Below are 27151 nucleotides of genomic sequence, written 5' to 3'. Positions count from 1 at the left end.
AAATAGGTAATATTATGACTTAGGGGGTGTATTCAATCAAGACTTTTAAAGAGTTCCAAAGACTTTTAAAGTGATGGATTTTAAATGACTTTTGTAGACTTTCCTAGAATCTTTTAAACTTTTATTAACTTTGTAAGAATCTTTAAAAATCCACAGGACAAACATTTATAGACTTTTAAAAACTTTTTCATATTAACAAGTCTACAAAAGTTATTAAAACTCTAAATTGAATACACCCTTACAAAACATTCCATAACTTTTATTAATACATTATTTATAATTCTCTTATAAAAATATATTTTAAATTAATGTATTGCAATAAAATAAAAAATAAATATTGATTGTCACAAAAATAGAGTATATTATAACACAAATACATATATTAATAATTAATGAACATATAATAACATAAAATTATGTTAATTATATATAAAAAAAATTAAGTATATTAATTCTACTGGTTATAAAAAAAATTATAAAAGATTTCTGCTGCGAACAGCAGCAAGATGCTGCTGCTGTTCGCAGCAGATTTAAGTAGAGTTAAAATCTGCTGCGAATAGCAGCAAGCTGCTGCTGTTCGCAGCATGTTTGTTGCTGGGAACAGCAAGCTTGGCAAGCTTGCTGTTCACAGCAACAAGAAATTCTTGCTGCTGTTCGCAGCAAAACAAAATTGCATAAAATATATAATAATAAAAAATAATTATAAATTATTATAAAAAGTTTGAAACGTACCGTAAAATTTGATAGAAATTGATAAAAATAAAATTATCTGGTTTAGATAGAAGAAAAAGTCGGTAGAGAAAATTGAAAAGTTTGGGGTTGGAGGGTCGGATTTCATCTATTTATATTAATGAAGAAAAAGTCTACAGAAATCATATTCTGATAGAGTCTATGAAAGTTGATAAATATTTGAATACCAGTAGACTTTTAAAGACTCTATAAAAGTCTGAAACGAATACCAGTATACTTTTAAAGACTTTTAAAAAGTCTGAATCGAATACCGGTAGACTTTTAAAGAGTCTTTAAAAGTCTAAATTGAATACCACCAAACTTTGAAAGTCGTTAAAAGTCTTTAAAACTCTTTAAAAGTCTGGATTGAATACACCCCCCTTAATTAATTGTATTATTGATTTAGGGAATTTCATTTGAGCTTTTTAAAATTGCATTATTCATTAGATTTAAGGTGCTCATTTGACATTTTTTTCAATAAAAAAATAACACGAACCATTCAACTTCTTTTAGCATACCCTTATATTATCTCACACTTTTGAAAAAATCTAAACACATCAATATTTTATAATGATCACAAGAAAATGTGTGAATGAAAAAAGATTTCCTTTAATTATTGCACAGTTATTTGGCTCAGCCATATAATCATGCATGTGACTAGCTTCTAGATTATATAATTTGAAAAGAAAGAATTATATTAATATAGTTGAATATTAATTGCTATAATTTTGATTGAGAAAGCAAGTAGCTAGCTTGCATGTGATTGCCAATTCATTGTACATCACATGCATATCCTATTTCTACCAAATCCAAAATCATTAATGCTCTCTAGCTCCTTCCATTTCTAGCTCTCCAATAATCCAATGAATAATACTATTTCTTTATATTAAAACCAATATGTAATATAATATTCACTTTCTAACAGAGATTTATTTATTTTTATTTTTAAAATTTTCGCACTTTTGAATTAGTTGACTACATCAAGGTTAAAGTTAACAATATATCTACTTAATAATTAAATATGAACAAAAAATACAATAATAACACGCTAATAAGTGAATATTAGAGAGTGATTTTTGTGTATGTTTATATGGAAATATAATTAAACCATTTAGTTATATTATTATTATTTTCAAATAATGTTTTGTTAATCAAAATAATAAAAAAGTTATTAAATTGATCAATAGTTTGGTTAAATGTTTTTAGTTTATAAATAGATATATAGATGAATTTGAATTTCACTAACAATATTTTACTCTTCAATCATCATTGTCACCATCATCATATATCATATCATCATAAAGGAGGGACAATCGAGCTAGGAACCCTTCATGGTCGCGAGACTCGATCTTATCATGTCACCTTGAAGAATGTGTTGAAGTGAAATTAAAAACTTTCATCCACTAAAAAAAACGCCAATCTTACACTATACAAGCCAACACAAAGAAATCAACGACTTTATTTTATTAAAAAAAAAATGAATCACATAACAATTGTATATCCATCATTTATTTACCTTTAGTGCGTCATGATAATAGTCTTTTTGAATCTGTTGTAAACTTGTAATTTGATATGAGAACATGATACTCTTTATTGTTATTATTATTGATCCTTAGGAATGATATATTTATCTCCCATTAAGCATATGCAATGCATGATGATATGGCATGATTAAGTTCATTCATCAGAACATTCATAATACAATTTTAAATTTGTCTTTTAATTTGTATTATCATATTTCTCGATAATCTTGAAGCTATTAGGTCAAACTAATGACATGCCAACAGAAAATTTAAGGATTAATTTACTACATATATTATTTAATAAATGCAAACTTATTAATATTTTACAAGTTAAATTAAATAAATATTTAATATTATCAAGCAATAACGTCATTGTGACACCATGATAGCTAAGCACCAGCCCTCAATGTTGAATCAGCATATATATATATATATATATATATATATATATATATATATATATATATATATATATATATATATATATATATATATATATATATATATATATAAAATAAAGTTCAAATGCGGCGGGGTCTTCCCGTGCGGCGGTGCGGCGGAATTTCAGAATACACTAACAGTGTTAACAATATGCACCAACAGTGTAAGAAAACACACCACAATGAAATGCAATAAAACATCACAATATACACAACAGACCCAAAAAAAATACACCATATAACTCACCACCCCCAATGATGCATTTTCGAACACTGTATGGTGTTTTTACTTACACCTAATGGTGTGTGTTTGGTGATGCGGGGCTCTGTTTACTCTGTTTTTGGTGGTGTATTTTTCTAACGTTGATGGTGTATATTTGTTGAACTATTGGTGATGCCGCACCGCCGCACCGTAAGACACTGCCGCACCTGAACTCGCCTCTCTCTCTCTCTATATATATATATATATATATATATATATATATATGTATATATATATATATATATGTATATATATATATATATGTACATATGTATATATATATACATATGTATATATATATATATATATATATATATATATATATATATATATATATATATATATATATATATATATATATATATATATATATATACATATGTATACATATATACATATATGTATATATATGTACATATGTATACATATGTACATATGTATACATATGTACATATATATACATATGTACATATGTATATATATATATATATATATATATATATATATATATATATATATATATATATATATATATATATATATATATATATATTTATATTCTTTGGATCTCATAAGTATACATCCACAGGAAAAAATTAAGAACAAATCTCAACTTTATATGTGTAAAAATTCGATAGTTCTGATAAGATGTTTAAAAAAAATGTTTTGACATTTTTGTAATTATCATCAACTTTATTATGCAAACTTGAACACTTAAATATGTAATTTTTAACAACTAAATATGTAAACTTGGTAAATTTTTAATACTAAATGTGTAAAATGGTAAGGGGAAGTGTTGTAAATATAACTATTTTTTGATGGCCATTATCATGTTGGTTTTAGTCTCTTAGCTTCTCTGACTAAAGATAGTTTTTCCCCATCATGTATATGTATATCTTCAGTTATCCAATGAATGGGGTGGTTTTTAGAGTTCATTTTGGTTATTCTCTTTCTTCATCTCTGTATGATTCTGAGCATCAATTACACAAGGTTTACATCTAAAGATTAAGTGAAGAAAATAAATTTGTAACATTTTTAACATTATTTTCCATTTTTTCATATGGAAAATTGTTTTTCCAATTTTTCCAATTTAACAAAGAATTTAGAAATCAATTTTTTTTTCCAGATTTTTTAAAATACAAAATCACACGCAACTTCATTTATAATCACTATTATTATTATTATTATTATTATTATTATTATTATTATTATTATTATTATTATTATTATTATTATTATTATTATTATCAAATCAAGTTTAATTACCGGGTATTACCCGTAGGTGACCAACTATTGGATCTGAATGCATCAAAATGACAAGTTTATGTGTTTAATTGAACTTTTTTAAAGTTTGGGAACCTAATTACACTTTCACATAATGTTTAGGGGACTATTTGATTATTTTCTCATATATTTTCTATTTTTCATCATTTTTTTGATAGAAAAAGAAATTAAATTAAAACTGAGAAAACTGTTGATGAAAAAGGAAACTGGAAACTGGAAAATGGAAAATAGAAAATTGCACTAAAAATAATGTACAAATTTAATTACAAAACTTGTAGACAACGCAAATTGCAAAGGTTTGTACAAAAATAGGAGCAGTCTTAGACAATTCCAAAAGTTTTATAAAGCTAATCTAGCAGATGAAAAGACAATAATCATTATTGTTAAAAGTTTAGCTAAGTTGACACTCTTGCAAAAGTAAGACCTTTTCACTGAAAAATATTCACCAACTTCATTAAAATAAGCAACAATTGACTACTTGCTTTCCTACTTTCAATTCACCAATGGAGTTTCCATTTTCCAACAGTGGTTCAACTCACATTAACTTTTCAAATTCAGTGTTAATGATCGGTAAATCAGAGTCTCTTTAACATATATATATATATATATATATATATATATATATATATATATATATATTGAATCCGGTGCACACCTCCTAGTCAGTCAAGCCCGTGAGCACACATCCTGATCGTTGATTTCTTTTGATCAAGGGCTCAGATGATGTTGGTTTTTTTTTTTTCCCATGTGCATTGATTGTTTACGTAAAAGGGGGTGTTATTGTAATTTGGCTTATACTTTTATTATCCCTAGGCTCTTTTCCCGGCATTAATTTAGCGTGTCTTTATTGACATCATTTAGGTTTGCTGTTGGTTATCTCCCTCGCCTCTCATCTTCCTCGCCGATTGTTCTCATCTCCCTCGCCTCTCATCTTCCTCGCCGAGTGTCTTCATGAATGGGTCCAGCAGGAGACGGTCTATGAGGCTTAGGGGTATCTCGTCTTCGTCAATTTCTGGTACTATCTATCGCCTTTTTTTTTTTTTTTTTTTTTTTTTTGTTTTTACTTTTGTTGTTGTTTTGTGGTGTTTTTCCCCCATTTTGGGGGGTTTGTTACGGTAGCGAAGGGTAGTGGATTGGGGTTTAGGATTTTCGATTTCTTGTGTATTTGAAGTTCTTGGTTTGTGTGTTTTTTCTGGGGTGTTATCATCGGGGGGTTTTGTTTTTGCGACGTCGATGTACTTAGGTTTTGGTGGTGGGTGCTAGTGTGTACGTGGGTGGTTTCTGTTTTTCGGGTTAGGATTTAGGGGGGTTGCAATCTGGTTTTTTTTCTCGAATTGAGAAAAGACTGGTCCCTTCTGGTCCTAACCCTCTTCACAACTGAAAATCGAAGAAACGGAGTTCATACATAGCGGCAGCTTTTGATCATCAACTTTTTTTTTTTTTCTAGATTTTAGGATTTTAGGGTGGCATTTTGTTCAGCTTCTTATGTATATGTCATAGAAAAAATTAATAAATTGGTATTCAGAGAGTGTTATTTTTGTTAATTTATGATACTTTCTAGTATCTCATGTTTTTGTGAGAGACATTCTATTTCCATGGTTGTTTTTTGTGACAGATAAGAGACACCCAGACAGACACAATGGGAGCAGTAGAAACAACCATGGAAATAGTCTACTAATTTTTTGTTTTTGTTTTTATTATTATTATTATCATTATTATTATTATTATTATTATTATTATTTAATGAAAGTTTGGATTTGGAGTCGGAGACATGAGAAGTCCATGAGTTTCATTAAATCTGGTGGTGTTCAGTTGGGGTGGTGTGAATTTAATAATGGATTGGTACCTTGGGTTGGTTCGTATTAAAGTATACTAGTTTTTTTTTTTTTTTTTTTTTTTTTTTTTTTTTTTTTTACGCACATTGCGCGATTGAGATAATGCCCATTTTTTTTTTTAAAAAAATAAGTACTATAAAATATATCAATGCAAGATTATATTGGAATTGTTCATGCATAGATAATTGAATGTTGAATTTGCGTATTTAAATAGGTAATTCTAAGTTTACAAATGCAAGATAATATAGTCAAGATTGATTATAATTGTCAATAAAATAATTGTATGGGTATGGTTGAAACCAAATACGGGAAATAAGGGAGAGCAAATAAAAATTAGGGCATAAAATATTAAATATATACTTATAATATTGAAGAGCTAACTGCTGATTGTCAAACAAAGACATTGCAAGATAGTATCACACTTCAATTTGTCGTGTGATTTGAATACTCTTTTTGTCAATAAATCCTCCAAGTAGTTAATATGATTGGCTTAATTATACTTTTTTTAAATTTTTTATAACAATTATTATTATTATTATTATTATTATTATTATTATTATTATTATTATTATTATTATTATTATTATTATTATTATTATTATTATTAGTTTTTTTTTTTACGCGCATTGCGCGATTGAGATAAAGCCCAATGTTTTTTTTTTTTTTTTTTAAATATGTACTATAAAATATATCAATTCAAGATTATATTGGAATTGTTCATGCATAGATAATTGAATGTTGAATTTACGTATTTAAATAGGTAATTCTAAGTTTACAAATGCAAGATAATATAGTCAAGATTGATTATAATTGTCAATAAAATAATTGTATGGGTATGGTTGAAACCAAATATGGGAAATAAGGGAGAGCAAATAAAAATTAGGGCATAAAATATTAAATATATACTTATAATATTGAAGAGCTAACTGCTGATTGTCAAACAAGGACATTGCAAGATAGTATCACACTTCAATTTGTCGTGTGATATGAATACTCTTTTTGTCAATAAATCCCCCAAGTAGTTAATATGATTGGCTTAATTATACTTTTTTTAATTTTTTTTATAATAATTGATAATAATAATAATAATAATAATAATAATAATAATAATAATAATAATAATAATAATATTATTATTATTATTATTATTATTATTATTATTATTATTATTATTATTATTATTATTATTATGATTATGAAATATATGTATACCCTTAGGTCATTTTACATGTTAATAATCTAAACGGTTAATTTTTTCAAATATCTTTTTACCAACCGTTGATATAATTCGCTGGCCAAATCTGCTAAAGCTAACCGCTAATTGCTGATTATCAAACAAGGACATTGCGATGTAGTTCTCACTTCAATTTTTTGTGTGATTTGAATACTCTCTTTGTCAACAAATTCCTCAAGTAGTTAATATGGCTGGCTTTATTAATTATGTTTTTTTTTTTAAATTTTTTCATGGTATTAATAAAATACTTGGTAAATAAATATATAGTATTATTTTGTATTATAACTTTGATATTTAATTAAAAAATAGTGCACAAAAAAAGATAATAGACAATGTAGTGAATATAATTAATTGATTAATTTGAATGTAAAGAAGTTTTACATTGGAGAAAAATAAAGACAATATAACCAGGGTTGCAAAAATCCCGCCTAGGCGCCCCTAAGCCGTGGCGATTTCCCCCCTAGGCTCCCGCCTAGGAGACCGGCCGCCTAGGCGCCCGCCTAGCGCCTAATTCGGCCGCCTAACGCCTAACTCGGCCGATTACGCCGAGTTAACTCGTCAATTTCTGTCAAGTTAGTCGAGTTAACCCGGCCGACTCGACCTTGCTAATTTTTTTCATTTATATGACACACACACACACACACACACACACACACACACACACACACACACACACACACACACACACACACACATATATATATATATATATATATATATATATATATATATATATATATGAGTTAATACCACCTGAGGTCCTCCGAGTATAGTGGTTTTGCCACGTTTAGTCCTAAACTTTCAAATTAACCATTTGTGGTCCTTCGACTTTCAAATTTGACCATTCGTGGTCCAAGTTAACCATCCATGGTCCTTCAAGTTTCAAAATTTAACCAGTAGTGTTCCTCATGAAAGGACCATGGATGGTTAAAATTTAATAGTCGAAGGACCATGTGTGGTTAACTTGGACCACGAATGGTTAAGTTTGAAAGTCAAAGGACCATATATGGTCAATTTGAAAGTTGAGGACTAAACATGGCAAAACCACTATACTTGGGGGACCTCAGATGGTATTAACTCATATATATATATATATATATATATATATATATATATATATATATATATATATATATATATATGTATGTATGTATGTATGTATGTATGTATGTATGTATGTATGTATGTATGTATGTATGTATGTATGTATGTATGTATAATATGACATATATGCACCTACACACGTGCACTATTTTCCATTTTTTCAGTTAGCCGCCTAGGCCGCTTAGGCCCCGCCTAGGCCGTCTAGGCGCTAGGCGCTACTCTACCGCCCGACTAGCGCCTAGCGCCTATTGCAACCATGAATATAACTAATGAAATTATTTATCTTATTTAATTTATTGATAATGAATAACTTTTTTTTTTGAATAAAAACATTGTACACACATAATTCTAAATTTAAGAAATGCATATGTATTATTTTTTGTTGTAGCTACTAAATTATTAATTAGTTTAATAAGAGTAAAATAGACTACTAATTATGCCAACTTTAATTTGATTGGGATGAGGTTCGAACCTGAGACCTTTCTTATTAAAATCAATGAGTAAGTTAACGGTGAACTAACAGAAACTAACGGAAAAGATAATATTTAACGGAAAAGTTAACGGATAATCATATTCATTAAGGATAAATTAGGAAATCTCAAGGAAAAATTAAAATCCGATCAATCTGAGCCATTCATTTGATTAAAAAATTTGACCGCCATTTTTTCTACCCATTATAGGCCTAACTCTCTTGGGCTCTTATTAGTATAGTAGATATGTGTTTTTATTAATATGTCTCTGTTACGGTGTGGCTGTTTTAATGCGTGTGCCAGTCTGTGCATTAGAGGTCGGGGGTTGATGCGCGCTCCTTATGTTGATGTGTTTTTTTTTTTTTTTTTTTGTTTTTTTTTGCATGGGGTTTGTATTTGTCGCCATCCATGTTTGATTTCTTACATATTTGTAGTCTGCTGATGGGATTTATGCCGACAAGACTGGTGTGGTGGCTGTGGCGTTGGGTGATTTGATGCAGGGTGGCTGCGGATGCACCGCAGGATGAGCAGACTGTTGTGGATAGCCCCGTTGCAGTAAGTAAGGCTGTACGCCGGCGTAGAAAAGACAGGCGTATTTAGTTTTTTTTTTTTTTTGTGGTGTTTATCTATGTACTTTTTTTTTTTTTTTTAATGTCTTTTGCCACTAACCTGTTTTTATAATTTTTGGTCGATGTGTTGTTATGGCATGCACGGTGGTTGTATATTTACCTAGTTGGTAAATCTGTATATTTTTGGTATGTATATTTTGTATACACAGTCGTTGAAGCAGGTGAAGGATGGCCATGATTAGTATTTCCCAGTTTGCACATGCTTAAAAGCCCCCATGCATTCACTGTTATGTCCTTACTACAACCATTCAGAGTACCAGCAACTGCTAAAAAATAATGAAACATGCATACTGGATTTGTAAAATTAAACTATTAATTTAAACTAATTAATTGAAAACTAAACAAAATAGGCACCCAGAATGCACAGACTGTTGTTAGTAGACGCACACGTGAACGCACAAACTAATGTCTGTCTGTGCACCAACCCTGTGAGGTCACCTATAACGTTGACGGATTAGTATTTTCCAGTTTGCACATGCTTAACAGCCCCCATGCATTCACCAGTACGTCCTTACTACAACCATTGAGAGTACCAGCGTCTACATTTTTTCTTTTTATTTTGGTTTCACACTTTTATCAAACCATACTCTACGCACACACATCACTTAACTTTGAGTTTGTCCAATTAAAAATATCTCATACGTAAAAATCCAAATGCCAAAAAAAAAAAAAAATCAATGTGATTACCATTGCTGCTTCACGATACGCACATACTACACTTCGTCTGTGTACCTACCACAGTAGCTCACTGTTATTGTTGCCAGATTAATATTCAATGTTTGCACAAGGTTAACTGCCCCTACGCACCCACCCCTACCACCTTTCTACCACCACTCAGACTACCCTCTACCACGCTTTTTCTAGTACACGAAAAACCCACAACCAACAAAAAAAATACACATTCATCTACGAATGCACAGGCCGAAACCGGAAATGCAAATACCTGTGCTGCTAGTACCCATCTTCTTCTGAAATGTTGGGAAATGTTGGTATTAAGCACACGCGAACACACGACTATGCACCGACATAGTGCCTAATCATCTATAATGCCTATATGCACAGGCCTATATCCTTATACGCACTTTACACTGTAACTTTCATCAATACAGTGATATAAGTTGTACTCACCGTGATTACTCTCCCACACTGTTCCAGTTCTTTAACTCACGCAAACAATAGTCGTCTCACTTTAGTCGGCCAACCAAATCCCCGTATTATAGTTTAAAAAAATTTGACCAAACCATAAATTCAACATTATAACATTCTATGCACATACTATTTGCTGTCTACGCATCATCCCGCCATCCTATCGGTCAAATAAATAACCATGTACGCACCCACCTGAACACGAACACGCTACGCGCGTCAATGGACTACTACTTCGTCCAACAACCACACCCCCCCTCCCAGCCCCACCGGGGAAAAAAAACCCATTCTTCAGCATATGCACAAACGTTGACATGTAAATGCACTTACTGTTACTAGCCATTTGAGAAATGTGCTCCAGTATTGTTCCTACCCTCCCACCGCTTCGTGTTCTCCTTTAGCATTATCCACGTCACGTTTACTTCTTCAAGCTTTGTAATAATTGAAACTATTAATTTCCATCCACAAATCCTTAAAATAATGCTTCAGATTCCAATAATATCATGTCCATAATTAAATTACAATTACAAATATAACCTTTACATTGGTAAATGTCATATAATCTCAACCATTCATGGAAATTGAATCAATGGATATTATGAGGCCTCATGGTATCATCTATTAGAGGGGGTGCACCGGATTCGAAGGCTATATATATATTGAGAGAGAGAGAGAGAGAGAGAGAGAGAGAGAGAGAGAGAGAGAGAGAGAGAGAGAGAGAGAGAGAGAGAGAGAGAGAGAGAGAGAGAGAGTCGAGTTCAGGTGCGGCGTGACCCTCTCGTGCGGTCATGCGGCGGTTTTCAGAATACACCAATAGTTAATCAAATAGACACCATCAACGTTAAAAAATGCACTACAAAAACACAAACACATTAGGTACGCATCACCAAAAACACACTGTTAGGTATGACTAAAAGCACCACACAGTGTTCGAAAATACACCATTAATGGTAGAGAGTTATATGGTGTATTTTTTTTTGAGTGTGTTGTGTATTTTATGGTGTATTTTTACATTTCATTGTTGCGTGTTTCTCTTACACTATTGGTGAATATTGTAACTGTTGGTGTATTCTGAAAACCGCCGCACGACCGCACGGAAGAGTCTCGCCGCATTTGAACTTTTTCCTCTCTCTCTCTCTCTATATATATATATATATATATATATATATATATATATATATATATATATATATATATATATATATATATATATATATATATATATATATATATATATATATATATATATATATATATATATATATATATATATATATATATATATATATATAAAGGATATTGAATCCAATGAGACCCCTATTAAGATGAAATGGTGAGACGACATCTTGACCATTTATAAATTTGTAATGGGAGGATGAGATTGAATGAGAAATATAGTGTAAATAAGGCCATAATTTAATTAGGAGGGTTAAAGAGTAATTCTATTAATGTGTTAATTTTGGTTAGAATTAGAATGGAATCTTTGAATTAATGAAAGACCACAGATATAATGGGAATAAGTAGTAATCCAATATGGTTAGTAGTTGTACCACTCAAACCGTGAACAAAGGGTGTTGAAGCTCAAGAACATTGCAGAAGTTGAAGATGACGACTACTATCACAGGTATGAGCTGCTGCCTTGATTTATAAATTGTTTTTGGACGTTGGTCTGTGCGCTGTTGACTGACGGCGTGTGCGTAATAAAATGTAACGAATTTGTTTAGGATCTGAATGTAGGTTTGTGCGTAATGCTGGAAGTAGTAATTGGTGGGTGCGTTCTAGGTATTAAGCTTGTGCGTACTATTGGGTGTTTAGGATCTGGATGTAGGTGTGTGCGTTGGTGAGGGCAAGTGTGTGCACTTGTTGAACATATTTGAATCTTGGGGTTCAATAATTTTAGTTTTGCTTTAAGTATTCGAAATAATAATAATAATAATAATAATAATAATAATAATAATAATAATAATAATAATAATAATAATAATAATAATATTATTATTATTATTATTATTATTATTATTATTATTATTATTATTATTTTGTATTTTTAGTATATTGACAGGTAGCTTTAATCGTCATTGGTTTTTTTTTTGAAAGGTAATCGTCATTGGCTTTTGTTGTTCACATTTATTAAAATATATTGTAGAGCATATGGTAGTAATTAGTGTGTGCGTTCTTGGTGTGAAGTTTGTGCGTAATACTGGGAGTAGTAATTGGTGGGTGCGTTATAGGTATTAAGCTTGTGCGTAATGTTGTGTTTTTAGGATCCAAATTTAGGTGGGTGTGCTGGTGAGGGGAAGTGGGTGCGTTCTAGGTATTAAGCTTGTGCGTAATATTGGGTTGTTAGGATCCAAATTTAGGTCTACGCGCTGGGGGGCGAGGGCGGGGAGAAGTGTGTGCTCAGGTGTATGATAATTATTTTTACTATGTTGTGGTAACTTTTTTTGGTAACTGTGCATTAATTTTGGTATGACTAGGTGTCAATGCTGTAGATGCGGTAGAGGCTGTACAATTGCTGTCGTCCGAGGATGTTGAAGCACCCCTTGTTGCCCAACCAGACTCGGATTCGGATGGCTCGGATGATGGGCTTGATGCGGATGAATTGATGCGGTTTTGCCGTTTCTTTGAATGTCTTTTTTTTTTAAATTTATTTATTTAAATGAACAATGCAGACTACCGGTTTTCCACTCATGTTTAAATTTTTTCCAATTTCTCATGTCTTACGCTATTCTATCTTCATGCACAAACCAGCAAATTCATACGTCATTCCAATCATACGCACACCATATTTACGCACTTAGATTGCACATACACAGTTAATTGCACACACTATTACCCACATGCTTCCATAATTAAGCTAATAATTACTCATATGAGAGTGTAGTTATTACTATTTTATGAAATTCAGAAATAATATATTCCATAAAATAATGGCAAACAATCTGTTACATCATTTTAAAATAGTGTACATTCTTTTTTACATCACGCACAGACCACATGATAGAAGAAAAATCATATATGACACACAACTAAAATACGGTTGCATGCACACAACCATTGTACAAGACAATGCACACATATACACGCATAACACACAAAGGAACATGCGCACGCTCAACTACATGTACGAACACACCACCCTAACTATTCAAATATGCGCAAGAAAAAAATAAACGGAAAACCTCTATTACCTTCTTTTCCATTTAAAAAAAAAACAATGGAAAACACAATACATTAGGCATACATCTAATACTAATTTTCTACAATAAAAACCGCGGGGCCAAAAAACAACGTACTCATGCCTTATCCCACCGTGATGCACAAACATTTCTACACACGCACACATCGATGTGTATAAACACTGCGTTCCATAGCACACTAACCAAATAATACTCATACCGTCTAATTCATTGAAAATGCACTAACAATATCATTCCACACACACCCCTTATAGTAATAATTTTGGATACAAAATGAATGTCAAACCCATTCCAACCCCCAGTAATGTACAACATGCACACTTCAACTTAAACAAACGCACACACCAACACTCTACCAATTACCCAAATGCTTGTGCATTCTTCATTTTAATACAAAATAACAACAAAAACCTCCAAATTCCCCGTGTTCCCCTTTCATATCAATTGAAAGAAACAAATCAACATGACACAAAAACAAATTCGTTACGTTTTATTACGCACACGCCGTCGGTCAACAGTACACAGACCAACGTCCAAAAACAATTTATAAATCAAGGCAGCAGCTCATACCTGTGATAGTAGTCGCCATCTTCGACTTCTGCAATGTTCTTGCGCTTCAACACCCTTTGTTCACGGTTTGAGTGGTACAGCTACTAACCATATTGGATTACAAATTATTCCCATTATATTTGTGGTCTTTCATTAATTCAAAGATTCCATTCTAATTCTAACCAAAATTAACACATTAATAGAATTACTCTTTAACCCTCCTAATTAAATTATGGCCTTATTTACACTATATTTCTCATTCAATCTCATCATTCCATTACAAATTTATAAATGGATGGGATCTCATCTCACCATCTCATTTAATAAAGGGGTCTCATGGGATCTGCACCCATATATAAAGTATAAATATAAATTTTATCTATTAGCTTAGCCTTTTAATTGAACGAAGCACATTCTTTAATGGGAAAATGACACTTTTTTCCCCTGAATTATATACTTATAGCATTTTCCCCCCCTCAATTATTCAAGTGGCTGTTTTTCCCCCTAAAATGTTAAATGAACATATTTACCCTTAAAATAAATATTTTATTTATTTTTCTTCTCCAACAAATTATGACCATAATTTGGTTCAAACCAAATAAACACTATAGGAACCAAACTGAAATATTCCAATTACAATTTAGAATCGAAACTCGATATTTAGAGTTTATTAAAATCCCGGAACGGACGGTTCATGTTCCGAACTGAAAAAATAAAATACATTTATTGTTGAATTTAGACTATTTTTAAAATAAAAATAAAATTTTAAAATAAAAACGGTTCAAAATCGCGAATCGGGTCCGGAACCGCCAGTTCACGGTTCAGGATCCAATTTTTTTGATTCATAATTTTAATAAATTGAAATCCAAATATTGGGTTCTAGATATGAATCATAACCGGAAACTTTTAATTCGATTGCTATAGTGTCCGATTCAGTTCGAACCGAATTGTAGTCATCCCTACGTATACGCAATAATTTGTTGGAGAAGTAAAATAAATAAAATGTTTATTTTAAGGGTATAAATGTCAATTTAATATATTAGGGGGAAAAACAACCACTTTTAGAATAATTGAAGGGGCTAATGTGCTTACCTAAATAATTGAGGGGGAAAAAGTGGTATAAGTATATAACTCAGGGGAAAAAGTGCCATTTTCCCTTCTTTAATTGGAGCAAGATCCATACAAAAGGTATACTACGCTCACATGTTGCGCATGATTTATCAAAAAGTAATCGATCCACACAGATAAAAAAATATGTTTAGCATATTATATATAAAATATAAATATTTAGTCCATTTATTAGCTACTTTAGACTTTTAATTTAGGTGACATGTATGGGACAATGGAACAAACCTTTATCTTTCTAAGAGTAACTCAATAATGGTTTTTGGTGGACTTTTGACATTTTGATGAAGTAGAAGAAAGAGAAGGTAAGAGAGAGGAGAGAGGGTATGTTGCTGGAGTTTGGATTTCTTTTTTTTTTTTTGGGCATTGTAGAATTTAAAAAAAAAAAAAGAAAGAAAGAAAGAAAGGAAGAGCAATTTGGTGCACGTCTGGCGCACCAACAACACCCCTTGGACGTGTTTAATGTTTTTTTTTTTTTTTTTTTTTTTTTTTTTTTTTTCCTCTCCACAACAAACTTGACAAAAAATTTGGACTACTAGGGTACTCTAAAATCATATATGTTGTCTAGTTGACAGCTAAAACTCTTATATATTAGAGTGAAGTTACAAGATTTTCAAATTTATTTCACCTCATGCATAATAATTGCTACAAGACATTTTTGTTATATATTGTATATGAATAATGTATGTGGATATTATTGTTTGACATTTTGTACATGATTGGTAGTGTATGTGAGCTTAATTAGTGGTTGGTAGGCTGAATCATAAGTTTCTTTTGTGGTCATTGTAAGTTCAAAAAATATAATATAATTAGTAGATGGATACATAATTATAGTTATACAATTTTAAACCATATTTTATTACGTACAAATATTTGTATTTTGTAAAATACGTCTTAACGCCTAATACAATTAAATCTCTCAACTAGACTTTCTCGTGGACAGTTCGATCTCTTAACTGTATTATTCTAGTCTATGTCATTCTAGATTATTGAAGTGGTTGTTGAGATCAGATATGGCCTCCCTTGTGTACATACTCTATAGTGTCTATTAAAGATAAGATCAACAAGTTAGTCTAAAGCTATTAACTTTTGATTAGTTTATAATGGCATAGATGCACTTCAAATATCAAATATAATAAAAGTGGGAGAGTTGGTAATCCGCCATAGTTGCTTGTATTGGTCAATTTATTGCATCTTGCATAGTTGCATGCACAAGTTGACATATGGGGGAGGTTAGAAAAAGATCAGAGGTTCAGTTAAAGCTTGCAGCGCAGTTAAAGACTTCAATTAGTGAACCTAAAAGTTTCGCTCCAGTTGCACAAAAAGAGGTGGTTGAGTGGGTGGAACGTGACTTTCATACTTAAAAGTCACAAATTTAATTCTCTAGGTCGAGTTTATAGCACAATATTTTCTTAATGAGGTGAGTTTACCCAATGCCCGCACACCCTTAGATAGTAATTATGGATTTTCCTCATCACCCAAAAAAAGGTTTGGCTCCAACCCTTATTCTATACTCCTAGCACTATTCTTTTGATAACACAGGTTTTCTACCTTCATCGAACTATATCTTATATTTTATAAATCTTCCGACAAGCCCATGAAAAGGTAAATTGAATCAATCTAACTTACCTACACGGGCTTAGCTCAATGATTTAGTGGGTAGTATTTGAGATAAGAGATCAAGGTTCGAACCTCGACGGCGGCAGTGTGGGAATTATGTCCAAAGTGGGCAGATTCCTTTGTATGCATCGGCATTTGGCTTGTTTACTAACCAATTGAGTCACACGAAAAGTTAAAATAAAATAGAAAGAACTCAATTTCGTATTGTCATTCGAGTTAAAATATAAAAGAAGTAGAAATTAATCTTTCTAGTAAAGTGATTGTTTGTTTATATATATACTAGTTTTTTTATGCGATTGGAATAATGCCTAATGTTTTTCTTAAATAAGTATTTTAAAGTATATCAAGGTAAAATTATATTGGAATTGTTCATGCATAGATAATTAAATGTTGAATTTGCGTATTTAAATTGGTAATTCTAAGTTTACAAATGTAAGATAATGCTAAAGAAAGTGTTTTGGTTATTCAACAGTTTGAAGCAACAATTTGTTCCAAACTACTGAAAATACAAACATTGCAATTTACAACATTTTCATTTAGCGTTTTTGAGAATGATTTCCCTAAAACACATCTATATTTTTAAAAAAAAATTATTATAAAAATAAAATTTTATTATTATTATTATTATTATTATTATTATTATTATTATTATTATTATTATTATTATTATTATTATTATTATTATTATTATTATTATTATTATTATTATTATTATTATTATTATATGTATACCCTTAGATCATTTTAAATGTTAATTTAAATAGCTAATTTTTTCAAATATCCTTTTACCAACCATTGATATAATTCGCTGGTCAAATCCGCTAACGCTAACCACTATCTGTTGATTGTCAAACAAAGACATTGCGAGGTAGTTTCTCACTTCAATTTGTTGTGTGATTTGAATACTCTCTTTGTTAATAAATCCCCCAAGTAGTTAATATGATTGACTTAATTATATTTTTTTTACTTTTATCAAAAAAGATAATAGACAATGTAGTGAATATAATCAATTGATGAATTTGAATGTAAAGAATTTTTACATTGGCGAAAAATAAAGACAATATAGCTAATGAAATTATTTCTCTTAATTAATTTATTGATAATAAATAAATTTTTTTTAATAAAGACATTGTAGGGACAATGTAGCGAATACAATAAATTGATGAATTTGAATTTTGAATGTAACGAATTTTTATATTGGAGAAAAATAAAGACAAGATAACCACTGCTGAAAATCTCGCGTTTTCCGTCCAACATTAATGTTGGTCGGTAATGTAATAAAAATCTCAACTTTACGCTAGTAAAGTTTTGTGGACGGAAAGTTGGACGGAAGTTCCGTCCTACTTGGATGTTGGACGGATTTCCGTCCAACATATACTATTGGTCAATAAATTTGAATTGACTGGTAGGTGAGAAGTAAATGTGGTAGGTATTCTTTCCGTCCAACAACAACATTGGACGGAAATAACAATATTCATATTGCTCTGCGTATTTCAACTCACTTTTTTTCAACTTTCTTTTTCATTACTCTCTTCTCTTTCTTCTTCATGGGTACTTAACAACATAAAAAGTGATTTCCAATGAAGTGTATTCCAAATTCAGGTATAATTTGAGTATAATATATAGCTTTTAATTTGTGTTTGTATTTTTTTTAAATATATATATATATATATATATATATATATATATATATATATGGATTAACATTAATTAATTATTAGTTCTCAAATTTCCTAACTATTTTTATTAGATACATTATTAATTAAATTGACAAATGGTGATAATTATTAGATTACATAATATTTAACTATTATCTAACAAACTAACAGTATATAATCAAATAGATTAACATTTAACTATTATCACCATTATTGACCAGTATATAATCAAATTGTGATAATTATTAGATTATATTAATCTATTATATATCAAATTGAAGCTGTATTGTAATAATTATCCACAAGCATGTTAATTTAGAAGCTTCAAAATTTATATATATATATATATATATATATATATATATATATATATATATATATATATATGATTCTATTCAAATACAAACATGTCTTAAAATACAAACGTGTGGATTCATCATGATCGTTGGATTTTGAGATTGGATGTCCAGGATTTATTTAATTATTTAGGGTGAGTTTTAATAAATCAGTGTACTATTTTACCGTAAGGGGGGTATTTTGGGGGTTTGGATTTTTTTAATCGATTCAAATCCTATTGATATTCAATCACCATCCGTTTGCACTACTTTCCCGGACTCTCTCTCCTTCTCTATCGTGAACGTGCGTCTGCCTCGGATTTTCTCGTCGGCGATTCGGTTCTTCATTAGCAGCTTGGACAATGGTCGCAGGGGGGGAGGGGGTACCGCGGTTGAGCCAAGCGGTAAAAACCACGATCTCGGGTTGTAGGACCAGGTATGTTTTGCCCCCCTTTTATCCTTTGCGAATTTTATCTCGTTTTTTGGCTTTGGATTTTGTGGGTTGTTTGTCGGCGTTGGTTGATAGAGGGTCATTATGTATGTGTGTTTTCATCATCAGGTGAGTTGTGTGTGAGGGGGGGGGGGGGGTGTGGCGGACGGTGGTTCACTGCGGGCATGGGCGTCGTAATTAGAGTAAGGTTTTATTATTATTATTTTTTTTTTGTACCGATGGGATCAATTCTTAGCTAAATATAAGTTTTTATAATTTTACTTATTTTTTATATTTTTATTCTGTAATTGTTTCCATGATCAGGTGAGTTGTGTGTGAGTGGGGGGGGGGGGGTGGGGGTGATACGGACGGTGGTACACAGTGGGCATGGGCGGCAGAATTTGAGTAGGGTTTTATCATTGCAATGCAGCAATTCTCCCTTGTTCAAACGAATAGAAGTTTGTTGCTGTTTGATTTAACACACTGTAAGAGAATAGAATTATATATTTCAAAAGTTTAAAGTCAAAATAAAAAGGAAAACACAATGATAAGAAGTGAGAAAGTGATGCTTACAGGCCACTTAAGATAACAGCAAATAGGGCAGTAACAAGAAAGTGATGCTTACAGGCCACTTAAGATAACAGCAAATCGGGCAGTAACAATTTCACCACCGTGAGCTTTTCCATTAGTAACCAGGAACCTTCCAACCCAGAGTTGCAAGGCACACGAACAAATTGCAAGCCCATATGTAAAACCGAGTCCGAGTCCTTGGACAAGACTTATCAATATATCATACCTAAGTGTAGCTTGTAGAGACGTGGCATATGAATATTTTGCCAATGTTTCATTTGTAAATGCACATAATGTCCTAATATAAGACACAACCTGCAAATACATAGATGGGTGCATGGGTAGGGTTTTATGTGTGCACAGTTTATTTGCCTCTAGTCATTTTGTTTTTGAAGTGGTGCGTTGTTGATTTTTTGCAGTTTATGTTCCCTATTCTATGTCAGCAGCATTACTTCCTTCTATGCGTTGATTTTCGAAAATTCCGGTTTGAGATAATTGACAATTCAACTCTTCAGCCTAATACGAAGCAGAAATATGGGGATTGCCCGGACAATTTGGTATGTTATATATTTCGCCCAGTCTGGTACTTTTTACCTCTTTGCGCTTTTCGATTTTCTTCATTGTGATGTCTGCAATCTGGGGGTCTATTACAGTTGGAAATACTAATGGAATTCTTTAGCACTATTCATCCAGGGAGGTCTACGATGTGTGCGTGTCTGGAGCCAAAGCGCATGCAGATGAGCTGGCGTGATGGCAAGAATAAGATTGACTGAGGGGTCTATGTCATGCGTCATATGGAGTCTTACATGGGGCAGGGAGTGACCAGATGGAGGTGTGGGCTTAGCAAAGGTAACATTGCTCAGCTCAAGAAGTTAAGGTTACGCTACATGAAGGAAATTGCAACATCAGAATTACTTAAGTCTAGGAATGTCGCTCGGGCGTATGAGTTTGTGTTATCGATCCCGTAGATCCGGGGGTGGGTTTCGTGTCCTTGGTTTAATGGATATTAATTCGCAGTTTTTGCCGTGGTATGCCTACCATTTGGGTTTTTTATTCAGCTACCATTGTTACTGTTTATGGGTGATTAAGTCGGTATTTAGTTTGTTGAGTTCTCATTCTTTTTGCTAAGTACGGGCTGCACCCGTGTACCCTCATGGGGTTCCTTTGACATTTGTTTCTTCGCAGTTGGTTGTGTGTTTATTACTGACAAATTTATGTTATTAATTGCGTCTCGTTTAGTTCAATTTTGGTATCTCTTTTTGTTTGGGTTGCGTTTGTGTTTGTTGGGATGCACAGTGTACTAATTTGGGGTGCACAGCCTTACACTTCTAAATTGATTGCGTGTGAAGGTAATAGAAGTTTCTACTGTTTGGTGGTGGATTCGTGTGCACAATGGCGTGATTTTGTGGTGGTAAACTGTGTGAACATTTGTGGGTAATACTTTAATGAATTACGCATGACTCTGTATTCAACTACTAGCTTGCACGCTTAGTTAATAGAAACGTGTGTGCACAGGTGCGTTGATCTGTGGCCATGTAGAAACCACCGCATAAATTTCACAGAAGACAGTTGATCAATATTATCTTACCCGCTTAGTTTTTGGACATTGGCTTTACTTATGTGCGTGCACAACTATCTAATTATCAGAACATGGGTCAAAACGGGAAAAAATTAAAATCAACTAAGTAGTTTACTATTAGCTTATAGGATTTATTAATTAAAAACGTGTGTGCACAACGGCGGTTCTTAGTGTGCATGTCTGTACTAAATAAATTAGTTTTCCTGGGTAAAATTTATAACAGTCTAGTTGAATTTAATTGTATACGTTATTGTCAAATATGTGGGTGCACGTTGGCATTAAATACTGTGCGTGCGCAACTGAATACATGTCAAAGATGTGTACTAATTAAATAAATTTCACAGTAGTGAGTAGTTGACTATTAGCCTATAGGTTTAGTAATAAAAACTGTGTGTGCACAATGAAGGTAGACAATGTGCATAGCTGAACAAGCTAACTACCAACAATGTATAAAATTCTAAAGTTTGGCAAGTATTTAATTCAACTTAAGATTGAGATAGTATTCGTAGTGTTTTAAACCAAGGGGGGCTACTCGTCTGATATGTCTTTTCTTTTCGGATAATTCCGGCTGTCGTGGCCCTGCTGGTCACAAGTAGCGCATGTCTTCATCTTTTTCTTCGTTTTTTCCATTGGTTTCTGTTTGTTGCTCTTTAATCGTTTCCCACTACCTTTGTTCCTTGTTACATTGGGTGGTTTGATAAATTTCACAAAAGACAGTAGATCAATATTATCTTACCCGCTTAGTTCTTGGACATTGGTTTTACTTATGTGCGTGCACAACTATCTAATTATCAAGCCATGGGTAAAAAGGGGATAAAATTAAACTCAACTAAGTAGTTTACTATTAGCTTATAGGATTTACTAATAAAAAACATGTGTGCGCAACGACGGTTCTAAGTGTGCATGTCTGTACTTAATAAATTGGTTTTCATGGGAAAAATTTAAAATTGTCTAGTTTAATTTAACTGTATACGGTTATTGTTAAATATGTGGGTGCACATTGGCGTTAAATATTGTGCGTTCACACATTAATACATGTCAAAGATGGGTACGAATTAAATAAATTTCACCATAGTGAATATTTGACTGTTTACTTTTAGGCTTAGTAATAAAACATGTGGGTGCACAATGATGGTAGACCGTGTACATAGCTGTACAAATTAACTAGTTGACTATTAGCGTATAGGCGTAGTGATAAAACTGTGTGTGCACGTTGATGGTACACAGTGTGCATAGCTGAGCGAATTAAGTAGTTGATTATTACCCTGTAGGCTTAGTAATAAAAACTGTGTGCACAATGATGGTAGACAGTGTGCATAGCTGAACAAACTAACTACCGATGGATAAAATTCTAAAGTTTGACAAGTATTTAATTGAACTTTAAATTGAGATCGTATTCGTAGTGTTGTAAACCACCGGGGGGCTACTTGTCTGATGCCCGGTAGAAGGCTAGTCCGTCTTCTAGTGTTGCAAATCGTTGCCCTTCATACGGGGTGCATTCACTTTTGCAAGTGGGTAACCACTGTTTCGTTTCATCTGGTAATATGATCATTTCGCAATCTGTTGCTCCTTCTTTGGTATGCTCTTCGCCTATAAATCAAAAGTGTTTTCCGTAAATATTAGTAGCATTGTTTTGCACTGGAAGCGCTATTAGAATTGCATATAATATAAACGAGAGAATTTGTGAATGCGCACATGTTCAACCTACGGTACTGTGTGTGCAAACGTGACTAATAGTGTGTGCACTCTGTGAACACAAAGCTACAACACCCCCCCCTGTAGTTAGTCCATGATTTCTAGTTTTGCAAATTTGTATCCACGCAATTCCATCAAATCTACTAAAACGATATATACAATAATAGGGGTCAAATGACGGCTCATTGCTCACATGTCTGCACAGATTTGGTCTCCAACATTATAGGCGATTCAATCCACGTTAAATTATTTACTACTTGTGTCTCCCAAAGATTTATACCAACGCATCCAACAGTTTTTTCCTCTACTAAAACGATATATACAATAATAGGGGTCAACTATATGGTGTAATTACCTGAATTGGCGTCGTCCATGGAGTCTAAGTTGGCATCGTAATTTCTTAGGTCGGCGGCATCCATGGTGTCTGCTATCGCGTCCATGGAGTATGTTTCTCACGTCAATGGGTGCAAGTCGGAGCAGTTCCCTATGGCGTGAAAGGGTTGTTGTTGCTGATTGATTTTTCAAATCCTATCAGTATTTTAATTCCTTAACTATAGGATAGTATACTAATTAGAATTCATTCCATATTTCACGTTGTGTGTGCATTGTCACTATTACCCTTGTTTATAATAATTACAAATCCGCGTCTCCCAACAAAGGGTACATCTTATCCATTCATCTTATCACATCCTATGGCTAGATTTTGTCCACACGTTTGTATTTTAAGGGGGTTTGCATTAGAATGCAACCCTATATATATATATATATATATATATATATATATATATATATATATATATATATATATATATATTATAGCTTCAAAATTAATATGGTGGTGCAGTGTTATTAGTATATAGATTAAACATTTTTATTAGATATATTTGTGATTTTGAGATATTTATACTTTAATACTAGGTATATATAGAAAGTATACCAGAACATCGAAAATGGATGTATAACCGATTGTTACCTAGAAAAAGGGGAATCACTGATGAGTTTTTTGCTGGTGTTGAGCAATTTGTTAAGTATGCATGTACACTTTCTGTATACGAGTTGACAAATACAATTAGGTGTCCATGTAGTAAATGCAAGAATAGAATACACTTATCTGCCGATAATGTCCGTGTTCACTTGTATAAGAAAGGATTTGAACCGTATTATTGGGTATGGACTTCTCATGGTGAACCTATTCCTACAGTAAACGAGCAAGTTTTGGAGACACGTAACGAAAATCATCAATATGAAACAATGATGTTTGATGTAGGTGGTTCATCATTTATTCCATTTCATGTGGAAAATAACCAAGAAGAAGAGCCACATACAAGTGCACAAAACTTTTATGATCTATTAAACACGGCTAGACAACCTTTGTCACCTAGTTGTGTTGATGAAACAGAGTTGTCATATGCATTGAAGATGATGAATATAAAGACAACTTTTAACATTCCACAACTAGCAATGGATCAAATATTTGAGTACAATAAGCATATAATGGGTCCAAATAATCGAGTGCCATTTAGTTATTATGATTCAGAGAAATTGATTTCAAAGCTTGGGCTTGATCATGAAAAGATTGATTGTTGTGTTAATAGTTGTATGTTGTACTATAAGTCTGATATCAATGAGAGACATTGTAAGTTTTGTGGTGAGGCTCGGTTTAAACCACGACCGCCTACTTGTGCTCGTGGGAAAGAAGTTCCTAAGAAAAAGGATGCATTACTTGCCTCTCATCCCTAGATTGCAACGATTGTATGCATTACAAAGTTCTGCTGAGCACATGAGGTGGCATTATGAAAATCACCATCAACCAGGTATTATGTGTCATCCTTCAGATGGTGAAGCGTGGAAACACTTTGATACTCAGTATCCTGACTTTGCAGTAGATCCTCGGAACATAAGACTAGGTTTGTGTGCTGACGGGTTTTCTCCTTTTGGTTTAAATGCTAAATCATATTCTTGTTGGCCGGTTATGGTTGTTCCATATAATCTTCCACCTTCAATGTGCATGATTACCCCGTATATATTCTTAACTTGTATTATTCCTGGGGAACACAACCCAAAGGCGAATATTGATGTGTATCTGCAACCTTTAATTGATGAGCTTCAGTTGCTATGGGATACAAGGATTTTAACTTATGATGTCTCGTTAAAGAAAAACTTTATGATGCGAGCTATGTTGATGTGGACCATCAATGACTTTCCTGCCTATGGTATGTTATTTGGATGGCAAACAGCAGGAAAACTAGCATGCCCTTATTGCACTCATTATACTACATCTTTCTATTTAAAGAATGGGCGTAAAACATGTTGGTTTGATTGTCATCGACAATTTCTTCCAATGGATCACCCTTTTAGAAAAAAATCGTGATTCCTTCTTAAAACATCGGGTAGAGAAATCAAGACCCCCAAGGATTTTGACAGGGGAAGAATTGTTGCCTACTATTGAGATGTTGCCAAAAATTACTGATGGGCCAATCGGTTGACTTGAAGGGTTTGGATGTTCACATAATTGGAAGAAAAGAAGTATATTCTGGGATTTACCATATTGGAAAGATAACCTCATCCGTCACAACCTTGATGTCATGCATATAGAGAAGAATGTGTTTGATAACATCTTCTACACAGTTATGGATGTTAAAGGAACTAGAAAAAACAAAGACACACATGCTGCTCGTTTGGATATAAAAGAGATATGTCATAGGCCACAACTCGAATTGGTAGAACATAATGGTCGATGTCTTATGCCGAAGGCGAGTTACAGTTTGAGCCGAGATCAGCAGACTGTTGTGTACGAGTGGTTAAGAACTCTAAAATTACCTGATGGGTTTTCTTCAAATATAAGTAACTGTGTTGATTCAACGTGTTCAAAATTGTGTGAGATGAAAAGTCATGATTGTCACATTTTTATGCAATGTCTTCTGCCAAGTGCCTTTATATTTTTACCAAAATCACACTGGAAGGCTTTAGTTGAGTTAAGCAGATTCTTTCGAGATCTATGCTCAACTTCTCTCAGGGTTGACACGTTGAATGAAATGAATACTTCCATTGTCCTTATACTCTGTAAGTTAGAGCGTATTTTTCCGCCAACGATGTTTGATTGCATAGAGCATTTACCTGTACACTTGGCTAATGAAGCACGTCTAGGTGGTCCAGTCCAATATCGTTAAATGTATCCATTTGAAAGGTTCATTAACCATCTCAAATCTAAAATGAAGAATAAGAGATATGTTGAAGGGTCGATATGTGATGCATACTTGATTGAAGAGACTAACACATTTTGCATCATTTTACTTTGAAGATAATGTGCAAAGTTGGAGGACACGGATTGGTCAAAATTTGAACGATGGTAGAATTGACCCTAACTTGCCGACAACTTTATCTGTTTTTAATCGACCAGGCCGTCTAATCGGTGCGAAAGGTCAAAGATATTTGCAAGCTGGTTTAAAGATGATGTAATATTATAAGATTAATATCCTTATGTTGGTGATAACGAACCAAAAAATCGATTTAATATCGTAAAATAATATTTATATATATATATACACACACGAAGTATATAAAATATTATTCGATATATATATCCGATATATATATATATATATATATATATATATATATATATATATATATACACACACACACACACACACACACAAATATATATATAAATCAGACCACCATGGTTATATGCATGAATATCAACGGAAAAGATATATACATATCAACCAAAT

At 32.4% G+C, this 27151-nt stretch overlaps 1 pseudogene; it reads left to right on the top strand.

Moving 5' to 3' along the window:
• Positions 1 to 25236: 25236 nt before the first annotated feature.
• LOC109169462 lies at positions 25237 to 26876 on the top strand (annotated as a pseudogene).
• The last annotated feature ends 275 nt before the right edge of the window (positions 26877 to 27151 follow it).

This window comes from Ipomoea nil, unplaced genomic scaffold (genome assembly GCF_001879475.1).
Source record: "Ipomoea nil cultivar Tokyo-kokei standard unplaced genomic scaffold, Asagao_1.1 scaffold3314, whole genome shotgun sequence".
Classification (NCBI taxonomy): domain Eukaryota; kingdom Viridiplantae; phylum Streptophyta; class Magnoliopsida; order Solanales; family Convolvulaceae; genus Ipomoea; species Ipomoea nil.
The sequence above is the reverse complement of the archived record's forward strand: the minus strand, read 5'-3'. Positions and strand labels throughout refer to the sequence as shown.